The 24,402-nt window shown below is 38.9% G+C and overlaps 1 protein-coding gene across 1 annotated transcript in view; it reads right to left on the bottom strand.

The window, feature by feature from the left end:
- The window catches only part of Pak5 (p21 (RAC1) activated kinase 5), a 253,907-nt gene extending 231,770 nt beyond the window's left edge, over positions 1–22,137 (bottom strand). The window contains exon 1 of the mRNA XM_057780819.1: positions 21,999–22,137. The gene's annotated coding sequence lies outside the window, so the exon portion shown is untranslated. The remainder of the gene's footprint in view (positions 1–21,998) is intronic.
- Between the last annotated feature and the right edge of the window lie 2,265 nt (positions 22,138–24,402).

Raw genomic sequence — 24,402 nt, 5'->3', positions numbered from 1 at the left:
ATGGATCTCCTCACAGCTCCCATGTTTCCTTTACAGAGGCAAAATTATAGTATAAAAACTATATACATAAGCATATTCTAAAAACAATAGTTTGGGATGAAGTGGATACTCTGGTAGAGAAACATTAAGATTGAAATTGTAATGATGATTTTAATTTTAAAATTAGCTTATCAGTATTTCTCTCTCTCTTTGTTATACATGTGTGTTTGAATGTATGAGGCCAAAGAACAATTTTGTAGAGTTGATTATTTCTTTCTAACTTTATTTGGGTTGAATAGGGAGTGTTCTTGCATAGAAAATGCCCTTACCCACTGAGCCATCTCCCCATATCCTTGAAGGACTATACTGGTTTTAGTCTCATGATACTCCTGTCTCCACCTCTTTAGTGTATCCTGCTGGCATGCACCACCATCAGCGGGTAGTTTCTAAATCTGTAAAATAAAATCTTATCCAATTGAGAGGCTACCAAATAGGTATCAACAAAAGGTCACTGTAGGTAGTTACTGAGTGTGTACCAGACATCTACTATTGTATTAAGCACAATTCATTCATCTGTTCATCACATATTCTGTATTGATCTCTAGCTTATGGCAGCTCCTAAAGAATATCAGCCAGATGCACCTTTTTGGTCAGTATGATGCAATTGGAAACAATAGAGACCTGTGATTGTTAATTTTCAGAGGAAGTAATTCATTTTGTCAATTAGCACAGCTAGTAAGGGTCTACACAGAGGCTGGAATCCAGGACCCCTGAAATATTTTAAATACTGCTTTTTCATGCAGAAAAATCTCAAGGTTAATGCCCATAATTTATATCATATTTCAAAGCTGCTAGTTCCAGATGAAAAAAGTCATGGCAAGTGAAGGCCAGCAATGACTGGGGTCCTGCATCAGGGACCTTCCCTGAGGGGTCACAGGGGTCATCATCTACTTTTGTCATAAAGTCAGCTGCCATTTCCAAAACAAATATCAAATTGTCTCTACTGTGGAAAAATTTAAAACTTTCATGGTGGTAAAACAAGGGAAAGGGGACAAATTTAGAATAAATACCCCTCACACATAGCCCTGTGTTCCCTATTCTCTATGTGACTGATCTGGAAGAAAGATTTTATGCTACTTTTTTTACTAGAAGGAAAGGACTTAAGATTTTTCTGGAAGAGAAAGTGAGATTATATATTCTTTTTGAAGGCAATTTGGGACTCGTACAAAGAAATTGAACAAATAATAAAAAAAAAACAAGTAGCTAGCATTGGCAATTGACAAAAATTCCTTGTTTGCCTATATCTAGTCTGACTCTCAGACCTATTCTTTTATAGTAAGGCATTTTAGAAAATTTCCATGCCTAGTGAGTTAGCAAATCTATCATTCTTGGTAGCTGACCACCCTCCAACCCACAGGCTATTTCTGATTGCTATGGTCGGTCTTCAGTAGGGATCCTGTTATGTTGGTTTACCTAGAATTTTCTTTGAACCCCCACTCAAAGGTTTCTCCTTTGGGAAATTTTTATCCATTGGCCCCCATCTGCTTTTTGACTCTACAGTTCCACCTTCATAAGGTATTTTTAGAGGTAATACAAAGCTCTCCCCCATTGCAAAATTCTATTGTCAGGACCCTAAAACATATTAATATGCTTCCGAATAATGCCTTTTTATTATTAAATTATTAATTATATTAAATTTAGGCAATGCTTTAAAAAGTATCATCATTTAAGTTTCTCTTTAGCACAGCCCAGCCATACCAGAGTATTACCTCAAAAGGCTATGCCTAGAAAGAAGCTAATATTCTACGTGACTCAACATTTTGCTTTGAGGGAAAGCAAATAAACCTAGACAGACAAGCCTAATGTCCCTACCTAATCTGTGGAATTATCATAAAGTACTTAGCTAATAATATCCGTGGAGAATGCTGGAAGTATCGTGGTCTCAGAGGACCTGAAAGTAATCATTAGTTAGGATGCTAAGTTTACCATTTTCTCAAGCTTCCATGAATTTCCTCAAACAAACAAAATAAGGATTGTATTTTTGTTGATATGTAACATGGATGGCAAGACTAGAGAAATAACAGAAACTAGGATTTCGTCTGCAACTGAATAAAATCAACCTAGTACATAGCAACCATCAAAGTTAATTTCTCTTTTGTCTTTCCCCAAAGTTGAAATGGTGTAACAAATAGGAGTTTGTGTAGGATTCTCCAACAGCAGATCTCATAAGTCACTTTGAGAAAATAGATTCTGTATGAGAAGTCCCAAGGGGAGGGAGAGCGCTCAGGGTAAGTGCTGGGTACACTGGGTACATATATTTCATATTAGGTTGGAATGGCATGATCTCACTAGCTCACTAGAAGCTCATTTCCCTGAACATCCTTCAGGATGCAATTTTAGCATTGATTTTCCTCCCATTAAGTTAGATATCAAACATGCAAATGACTTTTCATTTTAACTCCAGTCTAAATCGGTATATCAACACAAATCTACTTCTTACCAAAGCTCCAAAATAGAAACAGCAGAACAATGGCAAATTAGGACAGAAAGAGGAAAAATTAAGATCACAAGATGCCAGGAAGAAAAAGTCTATCTATAGTGTCTTTGGTAACTCATGTAGGCTGTCTCTTCTCTCAGTTAACTATTTCCCTTGCTGTACAAGCTTTGTAGGTTCATTAAATTCACCTTTTACATGAAGAACAAATGTCTAACAACCATAAAGTCATTTATCCTTACTTTCAGAAAAACACAAGTAAAAATTATACTAAAATTCCATTGCACCCCAGCAGAATTGCAGTCAGTATGAAAAAAAATAATGAAAAATGCTATCCAGGATACAGAAAAAAGGTAACCTTTATATACTGCCCATGGGTATGTAAATTAATCCAATCACTATGGAAGTTAGTAGAGAGATTCCTTAGAAGACTAACAATAGGTCCTCCATAGAACCCTGTTATAATGCTTCTGGGTATGTTTCAAAGGGCTTCAAGTCAACACATCACTGAGATATTTGCACACCACTCTAGCTATGATATGAAATCAATCTAGGTATCTAATATCAGAAGTATCGTTAAATAAAGAAACTGTAGTTTTGCAAACACCATGAATTTTTGTAAGCAATGAAAACAGAGCCATACAATTAGGAAGAAAATGAATGCAATTGGAGATCACCATGATAAGTAAATTAAATTAGTCATAAAGATAAATACTTTATGTCTTCTCTCATTTATGGCTCTTTAGAGACTTATATGTAGCTAAAAATCATATATGTATAAAGGAAATGCAAGTAGAATCAAACTGTATAGAGAACAATGGGACTAATGGGAGAAAATGGGATGTGTGTGGGGGGGAAATGTTCAAGGTACACTGTATGTTAGCATGACAATGGCCTTTGGCCTGTATATGAAAATAAAATTTAAAAAGATAAATATTTTGTTACATTTTACATAGCAATTTCCCAAAGGTCCATAAACTTTTGTAACATAGGTTAAATACTATGTATGCAGCTAGTAAGCTTTCCAGCTGACTATTATCCAAACTGATTTCCAACAGTCACACTATGTTCCTGAGGATTTCCCCAAATCTCAGATGTTAACTATAAATAATTAAGCTTTCTTGGGATCACTTTTTAATCAATGACTGATAAAAGGTGGTTCTTTCATCTTTGGATAGATGAATTCTGAAACAGGAATGTTACACCCTTTCCAGTTTTCTCAGTTTAATACTCCATTACTGGTAATCTTTGTACTATGTATTGGATATGCACATCTTTCTGACATTTCTGTGTTGGCACTTAGACCTAATGATAATGATATTCACAGATGGGGCCTTAAAAAGGTGACTGGATCATGAAGGCACAGTGCTATAGACAGGATCCCTGTCCTTTAAAAGAGGTGAAGGTGAGCTTCTTTTCTGTTTTATTTTCCTGTCCCAGGAGGATGTAGCTTTGCCCACCCTTTCTAGAGGATATTGCATTAAAATACTCTCTTAAAGTCAACCCTTTCTGGATGCTGGTAATTTGACCTTGATTTATTAACCTTTAGATCTTTGATTTCATAGACCTTTGGAAAATTGTTACTTAACTTAAACAAAGCTATCTTAAATAACCTATGCCTTTAAGAAATATTATACATGGTTTATCCAGGTGGTGGCATATGCCTTTAATCTCAGTACTCAGGAGACAGAGGCAGGTGGATCTCTGTGAGTTTGAGGCCAGCCTGATCTAAGAGAGATAGTTCCAGGACAGGCTTCAAAGCTACAGAGAAATCCTACCTCAGTATATATATATATATATATATATATATATATATATATATATATATATATGTGTGTGTGTGTGTGTGTGTGTTACAAAGGCTATCGTCATGCACTTATATGATTGCTCTTTGATAATACTCCCTCACACACCATTACACTTCCCTTCTCTTCCCACAATTATAGCAAAGAGAAACAAATTTCTATTATTTACAATCTAATCTGGTGTATTTAATTGCACTGCAGTAATGAACCAAGCTGCCCTCCATCATTGTGTTGTTTTTTTCTTTCTTTTAATGATGTTCTTTGAAGTTTCCAAATCATCTGCTTGTTCTTGAATCCCTACCTCAAGTTTTGATTCTAAAGGGAATGTCAATCAAAATAGAAGCAGTCAAAGGACTGAGGCTTTAGAAGTGAGAAAGTACTGTTTCCTATTGTCTTTTCTGAGCTTCTTTCAAGAATTAAATGAGATAGAGTACAGAACACAGAGAACTCAATGGCTATGAATAATGAACGTGTTCATAGGATTTCAGTTATTGCTAACTTTGGCTTCAATTCTGAGAACCTTTCTACAAGCAAATAAATTTATAAAACTACACATGATTGTGATGATAAATGACTGTACTGCTAGTTATGTATATTAGAATCTGTGTTTTAGAGTGTGCTCTTTGTGATCAAAAAATTATTTACACTGAAACTATGCTGTTACACCAGCAGCCAGTCCAGTTCACACATTTTGTTTTTACCATGCCTCTTGTTTACATCAACGGACACCTTAAAAGATAGACCTATTTATAAAAATGCCAGAATGAAATGTGTTCTTTGTTTGGTGATTTTTTAAGTTAATATTTTTAAAAGATGTGCCTCATTTGGCTTTTGCAATGTACTCTGTTAGGATGCATAGTGACAAAACCACACACATACATTTCTCAGAAGAAATCAACATCTTCATGTATTACAGGGTTATTTTCTGCCTCTCCTTCAAATATCACCATTTTAGTGTATCTGATCTGGCCCCTCTATTTTAAACAACACTTACAACCTCCACCAATGCCAAACTTTCTGATCCCTTTATCCTCTCCATATTCTCCAAGCCATTATCAGCTGCTGTCATTGCATACACTTGCTCACAATGCTCACTGTATGCTCTCTGTCTCTTATTCAAAGGATGGATTTGCCAACTATGTTCATTACTGTGGCCCCTCATGACTTAAAACACAAAAGAGATCACAATGTTCATCTATTGGAAACATGGGTGTCTATTTGTAATAGTAACTGTAACATCTGCTTTAACATATTTTTAAAATCTAGTCTGTCAAAGGATAAAGCAGACAAGTATAGGTACCACCTGAATAGGCAGATCAAATTGTATTTATGTACTTTTAATTTTGTATTTATTATTAATATATATGTTTATATGTACATATGTGCAGGTACATGGGTGTGCACCTGCTACCATGAGCATGTCAAATTCAGATGGCAACTTTGGAGTGAGCTATCTTCTTCCATCTTTATGTGGGTTTGAGGAAGTAAAGTCTGGTCAGCAGGCTGTGCAGCAAATGCTTATACCTGCTGAGCTATCCTTCTAACCCTATGGTTATTTATTTTACTCTTATCAGTTAAGTAATTAAATCAAAACCAAAGGTTTTTCTGTTCTACAGTGGTGTCAACAGTCAGTGCAAACCCTGGACCACACAAGAAAAAAAGAACTCCTCAGTGGGAGGACTGCACTTTGTGTTTAAAATATCAAGTCAGAAAATGAATGGAAAGCTGCTTCAACACTGCCCTTTTCTAAGCAAATAAAAACTCTAGCGACAGTTCTGGAATTTTCTATCTCATTTGCTTTGCATTGCTTCTAAGCAAGGTATAGTGATACTATAATTCTTAGAACCTCAGATGATTCTCATGTTGGTTTTTAGATTTTTTCCCACCCATTCTATTGAACACAAATCATTGTTATGATTTCTCTCCAATTTATAGGACAAACATCATGTGAATGGCTATACCACATTATTATAGAGAATGCACATGATGTGAAGGCCCTACCCTACTATTTTTAGGATGCATATCATGTACACTACAGGCTCTACTCCATTACTATATAACACTCCTCCATTGCTGATGGGAGTGCAAACTTGTAAAGTCACTTTGGAAATCAGTGTGATTGTCTCTCAGAAAACTGGGAGTTGATTGACTACAAGACTCAGCAATAGCATTCTTGAGCATATGCCCAAAGGATACCCAATCATGCCACAGGACACTTGCTCAATTATGTTCATACTAGCTTTATTAGTAATAGCCAGAACCTGGAAACAACCTAGATGCCCCTCAACCAAGGACTGTATAAAGAAAATGTGGTACATTTTCACAATGGGTTATTACTCAGCTCTTAAAAACAATGATATCAGGAAAGTTGAAGGCAAATGGATGGAACTAGAAAAAATCATTCTGAGTAAGACAACACAAACCAAGAAAGACAAACATGGTATATACTCACTCTTAAGTGGATATTTTCTGTAAAATAAAGGATAACTCTGCTATAATAAAGAGACCCCAAAAGACTAGGTAGCAAGGAATTTTCATGGAATGGGTGAAGGAAACACCCTGATCTCCCTGGGAAGGAGAAATAGAAGAGATTTCAATAGTTAACTGTGGGCAGGTGGGGATAGCCACATTAGTGATGAGGTTAGGAGTGCGGGAGAGTACTGAAAGAGACTACTAGAAAAAGGTGCATTTCTGGGTAAAGTAAAAATCTGGAAAAAGGAAATCTTCCAGGAATCTCCAAGGATGATCACAGCTAAGACTCCTGGCAGTAGCAGATACATAGCCTGAGCTGGCCATCTCCTGTGACCAGGCAAGACTTCAAGTAGATGTAGTGGCATACCAACCCAATCATATAACCTTTGGTCTTTAGTCTGTCCTACCTATGCAAATTGCTAGTGTAAGGATAGTGGTAGAGACTGAGAGTGGCCAACCAATGACAAGTCTAGTCTAAATCCCATGCAGAGGAGTAAGACCATCCCTGACACTAACAGGAGCACCAGGACCCACAAGAAGAATGGTACAGAGACCCAGAAAAAAAAAAAAAAACATGACTGGAGAAAAAAATGTCAATATAATGATGCCTAAAGATATTCTGATATACTCGTAGATTGGTGCCTAGCCTAATAGCCTAACTATCATCAGGGAGAACTCATCAGTCAACTGATGGAAAGAGATGCAGACCCACTGACAAACACTGGGTGGAGCTTGGGGAATCCTGCAGAAGGAAGCAAGGGTCGTAGGAATCAGAGGGGTCAAGAACGCCACAAGAAAACTCACAGAATCAGCTAACCTGGCCTCATAGGGGCTCACAGAGACTAAACCAACAACCACAGAGCCTGCATGACACTGACCTAGGCACTCAGCATATATGTTACAGTTGTGTAGTTTGGTCCTCTTGTGGGACTCCAAACAGTGGGAGTAGGGGCTATCTCCGACTCTTTTACTGGCTTTTAGGACCCTATTCATCATACCAAGTTGCCTTGCCCTGTCCTTTCCTGAACAGAAATGAAGGAGGAGCAGATTGGAGAGTAGTAATAGAGGGGGGTGAGGGGAGGAGATGGGAAGAGAGGAGGGAGGGGAAACTGAGGCTGGGACATAAAATAAATAGATTCATTAAAAGTATAATTTCTCTTATAAATAATTATGTAAAATGGCCTATGTTTTCAGTAAGATTTAAAAGCCACACTATTTAAGGAAGACATCGTACCAAAACATAAAAGAACCTATTCCATGGAAAAGTAACACTTTCAAACAACACTTTATAGACACAGAAGATGATTTAAACAAGGAAAATTACATAATTTTGGATAAAGGACTAGCAGTAACTGTAGCAATAGTCCCTAACCTTCCTAATCCTGCGACCCTTTAATAAGGTTCCTTATGGGACCCCCAACAATGAAATTATTTTAGATGCTACTTCATAACTGTAATTTTGCTACTGTCATGAATCGTGAAGTAAACATCTGATATGTGACTCCTGTGAAAGGGCCATTCGATCCCCAAAGGGGTTGTGACCCACAGGTTGAGAACTGCTGGACTATGGAAAGTGGAGATTGTGATGCAGACAGGTGTTTCTTAGCTACAGGACATGGTTGCCAAACACTCAGCAACTCTCTCTCTCTCTCTCTCTCTCTCTCTCTCTCTCTCTCTCTCTGTGTGTGTGTGTGTGTGTGTGAACAACAATCAGAAATCTAGATTTCTCTCAGAAACTTCACACTATGTGTGCCAAGCAAAATAAGATTAACACTGCTCTATACTGACATCATAATATGGTTAATATCTGATAGAGTCTACAGGTTCTGCACACTCAGGATTTCAAAGGAAGGCTCCACACATTCTTAGGTTAGTGAACTCTGTGTAGTAAGTGGTCACCCAATGTAGCTACACAACAGGCTGACACCAGTATTTACCTTGGTAATCTAACTGAACTGTTACTTCAGAAAGCATCTATACACTATCACTGAATTCTCTTTCCAGTTTCCACTGTAGAATCTTCTATCTTCAGGAACATTTCCACAAACAAAGCCAGTGGGAACTGAAGAGGTTCTGAGACTCAGACTGAGAAGCCCTTGCCTTAATTTATTTCCCTTTCAAGCCTTAGCTTCTCGTCATTTGCAAGTATGCCCATTGCTACAGAAGCAGTAGTGTCAATGAAGTGGTGAAAAATGAATGAAATCTCAGTTTTCCATATAAAACTCAGTTGCTGTTCAAATAGGAAATGTGCCACAATCGGGTATATTCACCCACAACCTTGGGACAACAAAGCAGTAGGTATAATAGATCTAGTAATCCAGTAATTATCCTTAATGATTTTCAAGAAATTCAGTTATTTTCTGTGGTGTTGAAAACACAACACTTAGATAATGTTGTGCTTCATCTCCCTCGTTGTTTACAATCTGTTCAAATTCTCTAGCTTCTTGCCACATCTAACGGTAGAATTTCTGTCTTCCTCTAAGAATCAGGCCAAGGAATAATTAATCTTTACCTTTCTTTCACTGATAGAACATAGAAAACTAATATTAGTCTGGGGCTTTTTTCTTAAAGGAAATAGATATGCTACTTCTAGCTTCCATTACAAAACATTAAATTCATGGCCATATTTTTACCCATTTGAACTTAAACATTTTAGCCTATGAAGTAGCAATATATCCACAAATTACATTAAAGGCCTGCCAGACAGGAAGGTAGATGGTGTGACCCAAAGGTGGAAGTACAAAATAGCTACTTCGGAATTTTCATTCTAGTGCAAGACAGAAGTCCAGTAGATCAATAACACATTGTAGTGAATGTCTAGGGGTAAGCAGGGCCACATGGAATAACTTGTAGTGGTTTTGATGAGTAGATAGTGATCAGGTGGCTAGAAGGCTCATTTTGGGGGTAGAAATGAAGAAAAGAACAGAGAGGAATGTAGCTCAAAACCTAAGTGGGATTGACAGTGGGGACAAGATGTACAAGTAATAGCCTTCAGCACATGAGACTGAAGGATGGTGGGGCTGTGAGAGGGAAGGAGGGTAGATGTACCATAGCAGTGAGGAGCTGAGCATACCAGGGAGGCTGCCACTGTCTTTCAAACATTCTGGAAAAGTTGGGCAAACTACACTGCAGATGGTTCTAGCACTCCATGCACAGTCTCTGAATGCTAAAGTCTTGTGTTTAATATTTGCATGAAACCCTTACATATCTTCCTTGTACTTAAACTCATCTCTAGATCATCCATAGTACTTATTACAATGCACATGTTAAGAGTTTTAATGCATTACTTATGAGAAAGTGACAAGAAAACTGGCTTGCACATGTTCAGTCTTGGTACAATTCTTTTGCAAATGTCTTTTGATCTGGAGATAGTCAGATCCACAAATTCAGAGCAGACAATGTATGGACAGCTGCACTGTTCAATTGACAAATTAATAGCTAGCTATTGGTCAAGTGTAATCAGAAGATTGATTTGATACTTATTTCTATAGCTCGAAAACCTTTGGGATAACATTGCCCTAAAAACTTCACAGAAAAGGAATGCGGTACAGACTATTTTCCGTAAGATGTTTTTCTTTCACTCCCTCTTCCTACAGGGTCCTTATTTTTACAGGGTAAAGCACACCCAAGTAGTAACTGTTTTTACACTGGAAAAAGAATCCTTGTTTTAGACAATTCTACTCTCTTCCAGGATGTTTTCTTCCTGGGCCAGTAAACTGCAATGAAGTTAAAGATTAGTCTTTGTGTAAGCCTGGCTGCTGTTTTAGCTAATGATTTTCAACTGTTAGCTGAGTTGCCCCCTTTCCTAATCTTTTAACTTAAATGATCACCAATAGAAGCAAACACTCAAAAGTGATATTTAGTGAACAGTTAAAGCGTTTCTAAATTGTATGTAATCCTTGTGTTTTAACTGGAAAGTGAAATGGATAATTGTTGTCCGTTAGATGTCTTATTTGGAACAAAACTCTGTTTGCTTCTTCTTTTTGCCTTCCTTGATTCTCTCCATCATATTATCTGCTATTGAATAGATCATAGAGCCGACATTGCTTGCACGAAGCCTTCTTGATTAATTTGGAGGGTGAGACTCTGGAAGAGTAGGGGTATAAAGCAGTGGTACACTGCCTTGAAGGAAGAACAATGCACGTTTCATTGCCAATGGGGGAGAATGTCAATTCCATTTAAAACCAGTACATAGGTTCCCAAAACAGAACATTTTTTTTTAACTTGTAAGTAAAATTCACTTTAGAAAGGCAACAAGATACCGATTTTTCCTTTTGATCATGCAGCTAACCATGACAGTGAGCACAGCAAGGCATGTGCCTTTATTTAACTTTTTCACGTGGAAATCTGAAGGCAGAGAAAAGCTGAACCTGAGGGTTGAGCACATGGAGGAATTTACAAAGATCTGTTAGTTGAGTTAAGCTTCAGTTCCTGGATGTTCCGGGTTCCCTGCAAAGCTGCTCTGAGTATCTACTGAGTTACTGTTGCCCTGTGTTTATGGAATTTGGATGCAGATAAACCAGTTTGGCACTTCTCTATACTGCCTAACTGAAGCACATTTGTCCTTGACTGTCTTATTTGATAACATTCTTATAATGATTAATTAATGCACATGGAGAACATATTTTGATGATTGTTTACATCTTGTTCAGTATGTTATTTGTAATCACAGAAATGGAGTCTGGTTTGCACATAATCTGTCTGTTGATGCATGAGCAGTGAACTATGTGTGTGTGCCTTTGTGACAACCTAGAAGCCAAGCTTGAATTCAAAGACAAGGCAAAGAGCCAGCCTATATCCCTTTCATCTCCTTTGTCCTTTGGCTCCTAACAGCTTTATGACAGCACATGCCTATATGTCCAAGTTCATTCTTCTCTCTGATAAGCTTTTATCTAGCCCTATTATGACCAGGAATCCTAGGAACATAGAATTCAGGACCTAGATACACAGAGAAAGGCCATGAATGGGCCCTCAGGCTCCAGGATTCCTAGAAACATAGAAGCCAAGGTGCTAGATGCACAAAACAAGGCTTTAAATGGGACCACAGGCTCCAGATGGAACATGGGATCTTTGACGATGCAGAGGGCATTGCTAACAGTCAGAATGTATGAAGTCTAGAGCAACAAGCCCTTGTTACATATAGTATAATGAAAGAACGGTTGCTTTATTTTTCTTCCTTCTTTTTGCAAACTATTTTTTTCCTCAGGAAAAAAGCTGATAAAGGATCATAAAGCACCATTATTGGAGCTAGAAAAAATAGCTCAGTGGCTAAGAGTACTGGTCACTCTTCCAGAGGACTTGAATTCAATTCCAAACACACATATGGGAGCACAAAACTATTTGTAACTCCAATTCAAGGGGACCTGATGTCCACTTCCAAAACTATTTGTAACTCCAATTCAAGGGGACCTGATGTCCACTTCTGGCTGATACACATCCAAACACTCGTACACATAAAATGAAATACTTTTAATACCATTATATTATTTGAATAATCCCAGAAATTTTCAATTTTTGATGGGAGATTCAGTAGAATACAAACTGATCTAAGGGGTACTTTTTAGAATTTTACACCAAAAGTTATTTCCAGTATTTGCAGTGGTTTAAATGGAAAGAATTATAGGACATATTTAATGGCAGGTACTCATGAAAAGTGCCTAGAGCTATGTTGGTACCCAACCCATTCCTAAACTATTTCTTTGGTTAACTGTTTAAGATTATTCTTTGTCAACATCTTCTCTCTCCTGAGCATAGAAATTCCCCTTCAAAACTCCATTTGTGTGTGAGGATCATAAATTATCCTGCTATAGGGAACCTGCAGTACATCATCCGTATGCACATCACAGTGGGCGAACTGATTAAGCTACGTCACAGAAGATGGTCATTAGGAATGGTGATATTCAGAACTTTAGGCTTCCATTTCCTGGGGTGACAGACATAGTAGTTCCTTCTTTGGTTTTGTTTGATTCAGTTTGGGAAAGTCAGTAATGAGCCCGCCAGTCAGAGCACCTGTCTTCTCTGGGGTTCAGTGGGGGTAGAGTAGGCATGGAGTAGGGTAATAAAATTAAGCATAGTCACCCATGGGCTGTGGCCAAGTCTTGGGCAAACAAGCCTTCTCTGAAGTCTGTCTCTAGAGTTTTTGATACAGCTATCTAGACTCTGAAGCTGATTTGCTACTTCTCTGTTTTTGAAAGGTTTTTCTGTGTGCATTTACTTTGGGGAATTACTTCCTACATTTCTAGCAACTCAGGGTTTTTTATTTAAATTACATTTACATTTATCTATTTATCTATGTACTTATTGTGCATGTGGAGGGTGGAGGTTGTCATTTGCCTTGGTGCATATGCAGGTCACGGACCAACTTGATGAAGTTGGTTTTCTCCATTCATCATGTGGTTTTTTTTTTTTTTTTTTTTTTTTTTTTTTTTTGGTTTTTTGAGACAGGGTTTCTCTGTGGTTTTGGAGCCTGTCCTGGAACCAGCTCTTGTAGACCAGGCTGGTCTCGAACTCACAGAGATCCGCCTGTCTCTGCCTCCCGAGTGCTGGGATTAAAGGCGTGCGCCACCGCCCGGCTCATCATGTGGGTTTTAAGTGGTCAAGAGGATCAAACTTGGGTCCTAGATGTGGGATAAAAAGCAATCTCCTTTTGTTTCACAGAGCCATCCTGGCCCTCCTGCCAATTCTTTTAGACCTTTGCTATCATCCTAATGGATTCCTTTTATTTTGAGTTAGATGATTTCTTTCATTTGCATTCAAACTTAGAGCCCATGCTGATATACCTGGCCGAGTCCCTGACACAACACATAATCAATGGATTCTGTAACATGAATAATTACAACCTGAGTGTGTATCATCACCACATTTGCAAAATCATGGGTTTTCTGATTGGAAAAATTCAGAAACAGATTGAAAGAGAAGATTGCCACATTTGTACCTGCTGGAGACTGCCTTACTGTTTCCTGTGTTTCTAGTTTTCCAGAGTCACAAAGCACATATTCATAATGTGTGTTACATGCAGTAGAGTTGCTGAGCACTCCATTTCCAACTATGTCCACAATGCTCATAATGACCACATTCAAGCCTTCAGAGCAGCCCGTTCTCTATAAGACCGAAAATACTGCCATCAGCCTTTGCCATTTAGCTATGCATGTTCTTCTAATTTTTAATATATATTATAATGAATAACCTTTGACTAAAATGTTGTTGGTATCTACTTCCTTCTCAAAAGACTAAACTGAAAATAAAGATAGTTTCTTTCAAACAATATGAATTTTAAAAAGCATTTACCAGACCTTTTCTTTTTTTTTATTAATTAATTTATTTAATTATTAAAGATTTCTGCCTCTTCCCCGCCACCACCTCCCATTCCCTCCCCCTCCCCCAATCAAGTCTTCCTTCCTCCTCAGCCCAAAGAGCAAGCAGGTTTCTCTGCCCTGTGGGAGGTCCAAGGACCACCCACCTCCATCCAGGTCTATTAAGGTGAGCATCCAAACTACCTGGGCTCCCACAAAGCCATTACGTGCAATAGGATCAAGAACCCATTGCCATTGTTCTTCAGTTCTCAGTAGTCCTCATTGAGGAACATGGGATGTACTCACTCATATTTGGTTTCTAGCCATAAATAAAGGACATTGAGACTATAATTCGTGATTCTAGAGAAGCTAAATAAGAAGGTGAACCCAAAGAAAAACATATAAGCATCCACCTGAATATTAACCTTCATCAGGCGATGAAAGAAGACAGAGACAGAGACCAACATTGGAGCACTGGACTGAAGTCTCACGATCCAAAGGAGGAACAGAAGGAGAGTGAGCACGAGCAATGAACTCAGGACTGCGAGGGGTGCACCCACACACTGAGGCAATGGGCATGTTCTATCGGGAACTCACCAAGGCCAGCTGGCCGGGGACTGAAAAAGCATGGGACAAAACCGGTCTCGCTGAACATAATGGACAATGAGGACTACTGAGAACTGAAGAACAATGGCAATGGGTTCTTGATCCTATTGCACGTGATGGCTTTGTGGGAGCCCAGGTAGTTTGGATGCTTACCAGACCTTTTCATATTCATCTCTGATAAGACTTTGTGTAACCGCCCTACCACGAGCAAATGAGGGTGTCTTTCAACGCCTCCTTGTCAGTATTATTACTTTTTACTACTTAATATTTAATACACATCTCACTTATATTTTATCTGCATTTCTATTATTAATAGTAAAAAGACAAAATCGGTATTTCCATTTGTCTTTTTTATGTCTTCCTTTTGAATTATTTGTTTAGATATTTAGAGAACAAGGATGATGCTGATTGATTAAAATTCTCAATAATTCTTCAGCATATTATCACATTAACTATCACGGTTGGTACCACTACTGATCCATATATTTAAGTTTCATTTTAAAATGTATATATTTGCATACAATACATACTCAAATCACTTTTTTGTTTTGTGATTTTCCCAGCTGTTTTATATTTAAGAACTCTTTCACCTCAAGTTAATTATGCATTTTCCTGTAGCTTTGCTTTTCAACTTCCTTATATACTTTTCAATATAGCTGGAATTTACTTTGGAGAGTCGTGTAAGTCTCCAGATACGTTTTCTTCAGATATAGTCTATTTCCTTGAAGTTTTTGGCACACACTCCTATTTTTTTATGCTTTCTCCATTCCTTCTTCTTCTAAAACTGATTTGAGTCTGTTCTCTCCAACTGATGCATTTATGAAATTCTTCAATAGTAATATACTGATACCATGCTTGGGTATGATCATTAAATTTAATTTTATTTAAACAGAGGAAAAGACACATCTTTCTCCACCTCCATGCTGCATGTACACCCCTACACTAGCCAGGACTTCCAAGCACATTTATCAATCTCAATCATCTGTAAGTACATACAACCTCTATGAACCTTCACCTCCCTTTAGTCTCTTTGTGTCTATCTACCTTCATCACCTACCATAACCCCCCAGCCCTAGACACCATCCTTTGATATCATTTTCTTCTGCTTTAACGTAGTTATTCATTCAGAAACATTTTGCTACATTCTACCAAACCCTTTGTAAAAACTATATAATAGATTTGGTGGTGGATAGTGCGCAAAACTATTTTATAATATTTGTGTTTCTAACCATGAATGAGGTGTGGTGTTCTGTGTCACTGTTTTTTATTTTTATGCATCTTGAGAAAAATTTCATAGCTTTCTGCATGAAAGTTTACATATTCCTTTTTATTCCCAAGTCAACTACTCTATGCACAATTCTTATTTTCTCTAGGTATTTATATACTCACAGTCTCATGAATAATACCATTTTCCCCAATATATTTTGTCAATAAGTGCTGGCATTTGGGGTAGACTTTTACTTTTGAAGATGAATTTTATAATCAATCTAATGATCTAATTAAAGGATTTATTCAACTCTGGGCCTACCATGTGTAACTCAAAATTAAGGCACATTCTGGGATTTGGCTACTTACCATGAAAAACTTTATTAAAGCATATGAATTAGATGATATTTTATTATTTTATAAAATAACTTTGAAGGAGATTTTTTTTAAAGGATATGATGCTGAAACTACTCTACTTTTTTTGTTTTGTTTTGTTTGTTTTTTTCGAGACAGGGTTTCTCTGTGGTTTTGGAGCCTGTCCTGGAACTAGCTCTTGTAGACCAGGCTGGTCTCAAACTCACAGAGATCTGCCTGCCTCTGCCTCCCAAGTGCTGGGATTAAAGGCGTGCGCCACCACCGCCCAGCTTGAAACTACTCTAGAAGTCAAAAGTGTACAGTGTATTCTTACATTGAACTGTGCTGGCTTCCTTCATGTGTACTGTGCAGTCTTGCCCAACCAAAAGAATCATCCCCTGAATTAAATAAGACAAATGGTTTTAGATTAAATAAGACATACAGTCATGCCTTGAATTAAATAAGACACACTAACTAACCAATAAAAACATACATAAAGATTTGACTGGAATATTCCAGGAACTTTCCCAAATAGAAATCAGTTTTATTCTCATATTAATCACAACACTAAAGGCCAGAGTGATTTAAAAGTGAAAACAAAGTTTCTGTAGGTGGGTCCAGCAATCACATGATCCTCTGAGGGAACAACTCTCTCTGTTTGCTAAGTTCAAGTTTCTTATCTTAAAAGAATCCTTACTGACTGATTTGTCAAATCTTCATTGTGTGCATGATGTGTGTAGTGTTCTGTATTCTTGGAAATATCAGGTAGCTCCAGTGAAGGTTCTGAGGAGGTCTAAAGAAAGCCTGGCTCACGACCTAAGCTTAGTAATTAATTGTATTATTATTATTATATAATATGATTACTTATTAGTTTCTAGAAGATTAAAGATCAAATTTGGTGTTGTCTGAGACTAAGCATGTATTTGCAGAACATGTATTGATGTATTTTTTTTTTTTTACAAAAGTCTCAGTTGCCAGAAAAATACTCTAATCCAGTTTACTGCTAGCAAGCCTAAAACCAATTCTTAGAAGATGCATTTGTCAAAGCCAAGAACGCTCCTCCTTTGAAGCTAGGATGAGGTTCTAAATTGCTCTTTTCATACTAGTAAGAAAAGCACAGGTTCTGAAAAAAAGAATGCATTCAAATTTGCAAAGAAAAATGCTATGAGGCCAAGTATTCCTTCCTTCCTTCATCAGACACAGACGGAGCAACTTCTGCATACAAGACACAAGCTTAATGAGTATGGCAAAGCTTAGAGACATGAAGATGAGATAAGTAACAGATTATGATAGAAAGTATTATTAAAGACAAAAATGTATTGAGAGAGCTGGGTTGATGAGGAAGCGGTCAAGTAGGTTGGACTAGCAAGACAAAAAGAAAAGTGTTTTGGACATTTATGACAGCAGATCATTGTGACTGCGGTACGACTTCCATAATGAAGCTGGACAGACAAGTATGGTACATTCCTAGCAGTTCTGGAAACTGTAACAGATGTCTATGCAGCATTGTATGCAAGGAACTGATGTGGTCCTATCCTCTGTGATGGATTGGGGGACAATAAGAAAGCCGTATTATTAGAAAGTTATATTCATGATCTAGGGAGGAGAATGTGATGTGGAGTTTCGTAGTGGTGTCAGAGATAGCAGCATCTGCTTTAGACAAAAATCTCAAAGCTTAAATGTATAAGACTATGTGGCACTCTGTGGTGCTCATGACAAAAGTAACAGAGACATCAAAAGTGAATCCTGCTATTCTGCCTAAATCATTTTCATAGACTCCGAATCATTTACCAATATAAGAAAAAAAGCTGTGGTGTTTGGGGATCTGTAGGACATCACTGATCAAAAAAATCTAATAGAGAGACCCTGGTACAGGGCTTTTTGTTTGTTAGCCTGTGGTACTTAGTAAGGGCATTATTGCTCTGTTATAAGTTGACTCCGGTTTTTTTGTTTGTTTGTTTGTTTCTGTTTTGTTTGTTTGTTTGTTTTTGGTGTGTGTGTGGTCAAAGTTTAGGAAGTAATAGGTTTTCATGCGAATTTTCCAGAAAGTCTTATGTTTTATACTAGTTATTTCTTCTCATGTTCCCTCTGCTCTGTCTTCCTACCCAACCCCCAACCAAACCAAATATCCTACCTCTTCCTCCAAAACCTCAGTGAGCATTGAAGAAGTGAGAGCAGAAAGAGCCTCTGAATGACAAGGAAACAGCCTTTTCCAGACACTAAAGGACATCAACATCTATGAACTTCAGCAGCTGGGATAACAGAAACCAGACCTGTAAAAGGTCAAGCCAGACAAAATCCCAGCATGAACTGGGGAAATGGGCACAGAGTCCCACACCCACCGGAGAAGATAGTAGTGACTCTCAACTGCTGGAAGAGGGAATGTATTTTTCTTAAATGGTGTGGTGTCTGCTAGCTCTAAAGCACTCCATTAGATAGCAACACACTGAAGAATGTATAGGCAGCATAAATTGGACTCCATGGGTTTAAAAGAAAATAGGACAAAAAGTGGGATGGGAATTGAATAGGGATTAGATGTGGGAAAGGTTGGGATAGGAGTTATTATAATTACGAGTATGAAACTCTCAAAGAACTAACAAAAATGTTTTTAAGTAAATATCAAAGTCCAACCCACAAGAAAGAAAGAAAAAGAAAAAAAAAAGCAAGCTATGAACAGTTGAGATAACTGAGGAGGTAAAGATGCTTGCCAACAGGTCTAACTACTTAAATTCAATCCTCGAGACACCCATGATAGAAGGATACAAATGATTATTTGGCCTCAGATGTCTTTTCATGTTCTATAGCATGCACATGCCCACATGCCCACACACAGACACACAATGAACAAATGTATACATACATTCATACATACATACATACATACTTAACTGTTTTACTAGGTTGACCACACACTACTCTACACCCATGAGTATACAAGAGCACAAATGGACTCAGTGTATACACACACACACACACACACACACACACACAAATTTAGGAGGGTAAGGAGGATGTACCTGGGAGGATTTAGGTAGAGGAGTGGGGAGTGAATACAACCAAAATTTAGGCATGTAACAAATTCTCACAGAACTAATAAAATATATACCTAAAAAATAAAAATATTTTTAAAGTTATGTAACATTTTTATTTTTTGTTTATTCAATTTACTGTTCTTTTTTGCTGCTCTGTATTGTCCTATTAGTATAGTCAAGGGACACGACTATTTAAAATCACTTGGGGGCATCTATAGAAGATTTAAGTCCCAGTTTGTTTCAGTTTCCATGTAAGTGACACATGAATGAGGTACCTATGATCCTGCTCTTCACTGTCACACTTGGGAATACAAAACTCTGGTAAATTAGTTGGATTAAATAAACTTTGAAGTGTTTTCTGAACTTACACCATCCTTTATATTCTGAAACTTGCTGGCACAGTATCGATGGTGTCAATATTATTCGGAATATTAGGAAACTGAGTTAAATCCTGTCTCCCCCATATTCATGACAACCCAGGACCTGTCCATGTGACCTAATGTGGAAGTTAGATGTTTGCAGATGTAATCAAATTAAGACATGACTAGAGTGAGCTCTAAATTCCACAGGAACACAGCCCTTATATAAAAATGGACCAAGGAACAGGCACAGAGAGGAGGGCCACATGAGATGAAGCTAGAGATAGAATTATGTGCTCAGGGGTAAGGAATGCCTGAGACTGTAGCAGCCTGAGTTGGGGAGGAGGAACCCTCTCTTAAAAACACCAGAAGATCATTCTGCTAACACCATACTGTTAGAACTAAAATGCCCAGATCTGTAATACAATAAATTTTTACTGCTTAAAGCTATCAGGTTTGGGGTGAATGGTTATGTCAATCCTAAGAAATAAAAACAATTTGGAACATTTAGATGAAAGCATGTGTTTTAATCTAGCTTGTATAACACATATAATATGGGTTTCTAGCACATACATTTCCTTTTCAAAAAGGATTGCCCCAATATCTAGGTGCTTCATATTGTTAGTAATGCCCATGCTTAACAATTTACATGGGCTTTGCTATTCACAAGCCCATATTGCTGATGAAGAAATTAAACCGCTCACACAAAATCACAAAACTAAACACAGAAGAACCGGACTACAAATTTAGCTTTATCTCATCACCAAGATGACACTGTACCCCACAAAACCTGCCTCTCGTACTTGTCCATGGTAGCAAACTCTGAGGATGTAGGAGAGGCATTGATAACTTGGGTTTCCGATACCTCCAATAAAAACTTTAATTTATTAGTTAAATGAGAACCTGCAACAAGAGTACAATCTTTGTTCACAGAGAACAGTTTATTCTAATACAAGTATTCTCCGTGAACTTGCCATCAACTTCATTAAAAGTTGTACTTTGCATGCGTGTATTCAAAGTCAAGGTGTTATCAGACTGAACATTTGCAGCGTTAATTTACTTGAATGCACTTCCCTCTTGCAATCCTGTTTCATTATCGTGATACTGACTCATTCTTGTCACTTGGAGATCATAAGAATAATGGAAGTGCAGAGGAAAGTATCTAAACTTTATATCCACTGACAGATGGACAGCCTTAAATGATAAAGGAGGAAATAAAGGCATGTTTTAAATTTCGCTTCCCTCCCTCCCAGTGGGCCATGCTGCTTATCATATCAGATACAAATGTAAGGTATTGCAGCTGCCCTTGTAGAATGTCAACATCAAGAAGGCTGATGCAGGAGGGGCTTCTACAAGGAGTACCTTGTCCATCTGAACTCAAGTTAACGAAGTTGCCACATGCCATCAATTCCCACAAGAGGATCACTTGTGTTTTGTGAAGTACCCAGAACCCTGCAACCAGGTGTTCCCATTTCCCACAAGGTATATTCAGTTTTCCAAGCTGTTATCTACTATTGACATTGCCACTTTCTTCTGGCTTCTCTTTGTCTTTATTTAAAAGACCTCCTCAGATCGTCTTGTATAAGACTAGGGTGCCCTTAACTGAGAACGCTGGCAAATTAACTTCTACCCTATCCCAATGGAAAGCTACAGATACACACAGTTTCGAAAAGGATGCTCACACTTGGGCTCCAAACTGGACACCGGCAGTCCCGAGACTTTTCAAGTTCATTCTCTAGGAGATTGGCATTGCACACAATTTTAACCAGTTTGGAAGTGGGGCTCTCTTCCACATTCTGCCCACCGGTGCCCACCTGCAGAAGTTCTTTTCCATTGCTACCCACCAATCAAACAGACAGACACAAATAACAAAGAAAACACAGTCGCACAAAGGTTCCTCTATTGCATCTTGTGGTCCACACCTGCTAAAAGACAAAAACCATATGGGAACCTTGCCCTGGCAATGCATCCAGCACTCTCTGAGAGCTGCAGGCACTGTGGTACCATCAGCAGGGCGTGCGCGAGTACATACACAAAGAACTGATGCTGGGCTTGCTAGCCTTTCGGAGTACCAGCAGACTCCTAGAGCTGGCATCCAGGATGATCTTCTACGCCCTCCATCCCAGCATAAAAGCACTATCCTTTATTTGACCGGTGAAGCGCCCAGGTTGGATGATATCGCATGTGTTGGGGGTTGGGGAGTGGGCGGACCCCCGATCCCTTGCCCATCCTAGGGGGTCCCTAGCCTTTGGCATCTCCTAGGAGATGCACAATCAATTGTGCTGTCATAGAGGTCTCCTTTCGCATCCTCTCTAGGCAAAGCCAGATGCCCGGCGTAGCAGCCGTGCGCATCTTGGCAAGCGCCCATGCAAGCCGACCTGCCCCGTGCGCCTGCCTACCTGGTGGCTGGTTGTCAGTAGCAAAGCCGCCGTGCCTCATCTGCTTCTCCGATGCTGCTACGTCTGCTAAATCGCTCCAAGCGCCATGTTCCAGCTCTCCCCGGGCGCACGCTGGGGAACTACTACGGCTGGGTAGGGGCAAGGGGGGCGGGGGCTAGCGGAGGGGTGGGGGCAGAGCCAAAGCTTTCTACTCTCCTCCCAAACCTCTCCCAGCAACTGAGCATGCCCAAGACGCCTGGTTTCGCCCCTAGAAGGACTGTCCGCTGAGACTACTCTGTTGCTCCGGGTTTTCGGGGCAGCCGGCTGTAGGAAAGCTGAAGCAATTGAGGGGGGTGTAAAAGGGGAGTGTGGAGGGAGTGTCTGCACGCCGGAGCTGGAGAAAGCAGCCAATCAAATCACACTTTCCTTCTACCATCCCCCTGCGGGCTGCTCCCGCACGCCCCTTCCCCGCACATCCCAGTTAGTCCAAATTTTGTGTAGGACTTTTGCAGAGCAGTGCTACATCTGGACGCTACCTAGGAGCCTCTTTGCCGTTACCTGGTCTTGTGCTTCGCAAACTTTAATGAACCTATGAATTAAAATGCAGATTCGGATTTAACTGGCTGGCCCTGAGATTCAGCAAGCGAAATAACTTCCCAAGAAATATTTGGTGACCAGCAGCTGGCCCGCTGAAAGGTCAGGAGATGCAAGAATTCAGTAACATCTTCTTTAACCTCTGTTTGGTCTTGTCCTGTAATCAATAAATGGTCTCTTGAGCCAAAGGAGTTATCTTCTGTTCTGAATGGCGGAAGCAATTCAAGTGAAGGTGTCCCTGGGGATGTTGTGCCTTTCCTGAAGGAAGCTCTGTAGGGCAGACACTGAAGGCACATCATAAGGTGATTACTGTGATTAAGAATTTGACGCATAAGAGAAGATGGACTCTTGGGTCCATTAACAATCTCCTTGATACTCTCAGCTAGGAGACTCCTGGTCAGTTGACCTGTCGACCTGTTGTGTCATTAACAGCCTGAACTAGTCTCTTGACTGTCTGCCTGCCTTCCTTCCCTGACCTGGACAAAACCTGGGTGGCTCAACGTAATGCCAAAGCACGGCTTGTTAAGGAGACCAACTGGTTATGTGCACATAACCCTTTGGGAGCAAAAGACCGCAAGCCTTTTTGTTGAATGATGTTTGCGGTAAAGCTTGGAAGGATACCTTGTGGTCCAGATGCAACCCCACCCCTACTCCCTGTCTCATCCTCCCCTGCCCCCAAGCCTTTGAAAGGATTGATATTATCTCCACATGAAACCAAAAGAGATTCACAAAACCAACCGTGGTCTTGAAACTAAGGAAGTCACCTTCTCCATTCTCAGCTATCCCCAAGTTATGATATCTGATCCTATAACTGAATAGCAGATTATAAAACAGGAACTTTTGTCTGTTAGCACACTGTTTTCAATAATTTGAGACAGTATCATAGTGAATGGTAGATACCCCGTGACTTGTCTGTTCACACGGGATTCTCATTGCAGTAACTTCCATGCCAAAACAGAATCATGCTACGGGTTTGTGCTAAAGAAATGACACAACCAACCATTAAGAACATATGTAACTCTTCCAGAGGTTCCAGGTTCAGTTACCAACATTGAAATAGGGTGGGTACCAGGTGATTCCAACTCCAGTGGCTCCCACACCCTCTTCTGGCTTCATTGATGCCTTCAGTCATGTGGTGCACATACAGGCACACATACACACATATAAATAAAAATACATCTTTAAAAAACAGAATCGTGGAGCAGATGGATCATCACTTTTCTCCATTGATACTCCTACGGATAAAGAAGATATATACCAGTCTATCAATTCTATTTTTCCATTTATATGACTAAAATCAATAAATTCATCAATGCTTGAAGTGGCTCAAATGGTCCTAACTCTCCATTCATCAACCACACTGCTGCCCATGGAGTCCATGGCATAGTACTTTTTATCTACTTTCTCATATGTGAACTTGTGTGGATGCCAAAGTCAGGGAACATTTTATTGAGATGTGGTTTGTTTGTGTTTTTGGTACCAATAAAAAGCAAACACACTGCCAAAATAAACTGTATAATCTGTATGATAGCATAATCTTATATTATTGTAATAATGTCATCCTAAATAGCCCTGGAACTTCTCTAAAAAATAAATCATATATGAAAAACTGTTCTGAAGGATATTACCAAACTTAGACAGTGTTATCAGAAAAAATGCACCAAGAACTGGAAAAAGAATTAGTTTGGCACAATTTTTCCCAGAAAGCAAAAGGAGAGCTCATGTCTCAAGTCATTTTTATGAGGTTATAATTGCCTGATACCAAACCAAGGAAACTTAGTGAGAGAGATGGCTATAAACAATATATCTTATAAACCTGCAGGCAACGTCT

Source organism: Chionomys nivalis, chromosome 9 (assembly GCF_950005125.1).
Source record: "Chionomys nivalis chromosome 9, mChiNiv1.1, whole genome shotgun sequence".
Lineage (NCBI taxonomy): Eukaryota > Metazoa > Chordata > Mammalia > Rodentia > Cricetidae > Chionomys > Chionomys nivalis.
This window is presented reverse-complemented; position numbering and strand designations above follow the sequence as displayed.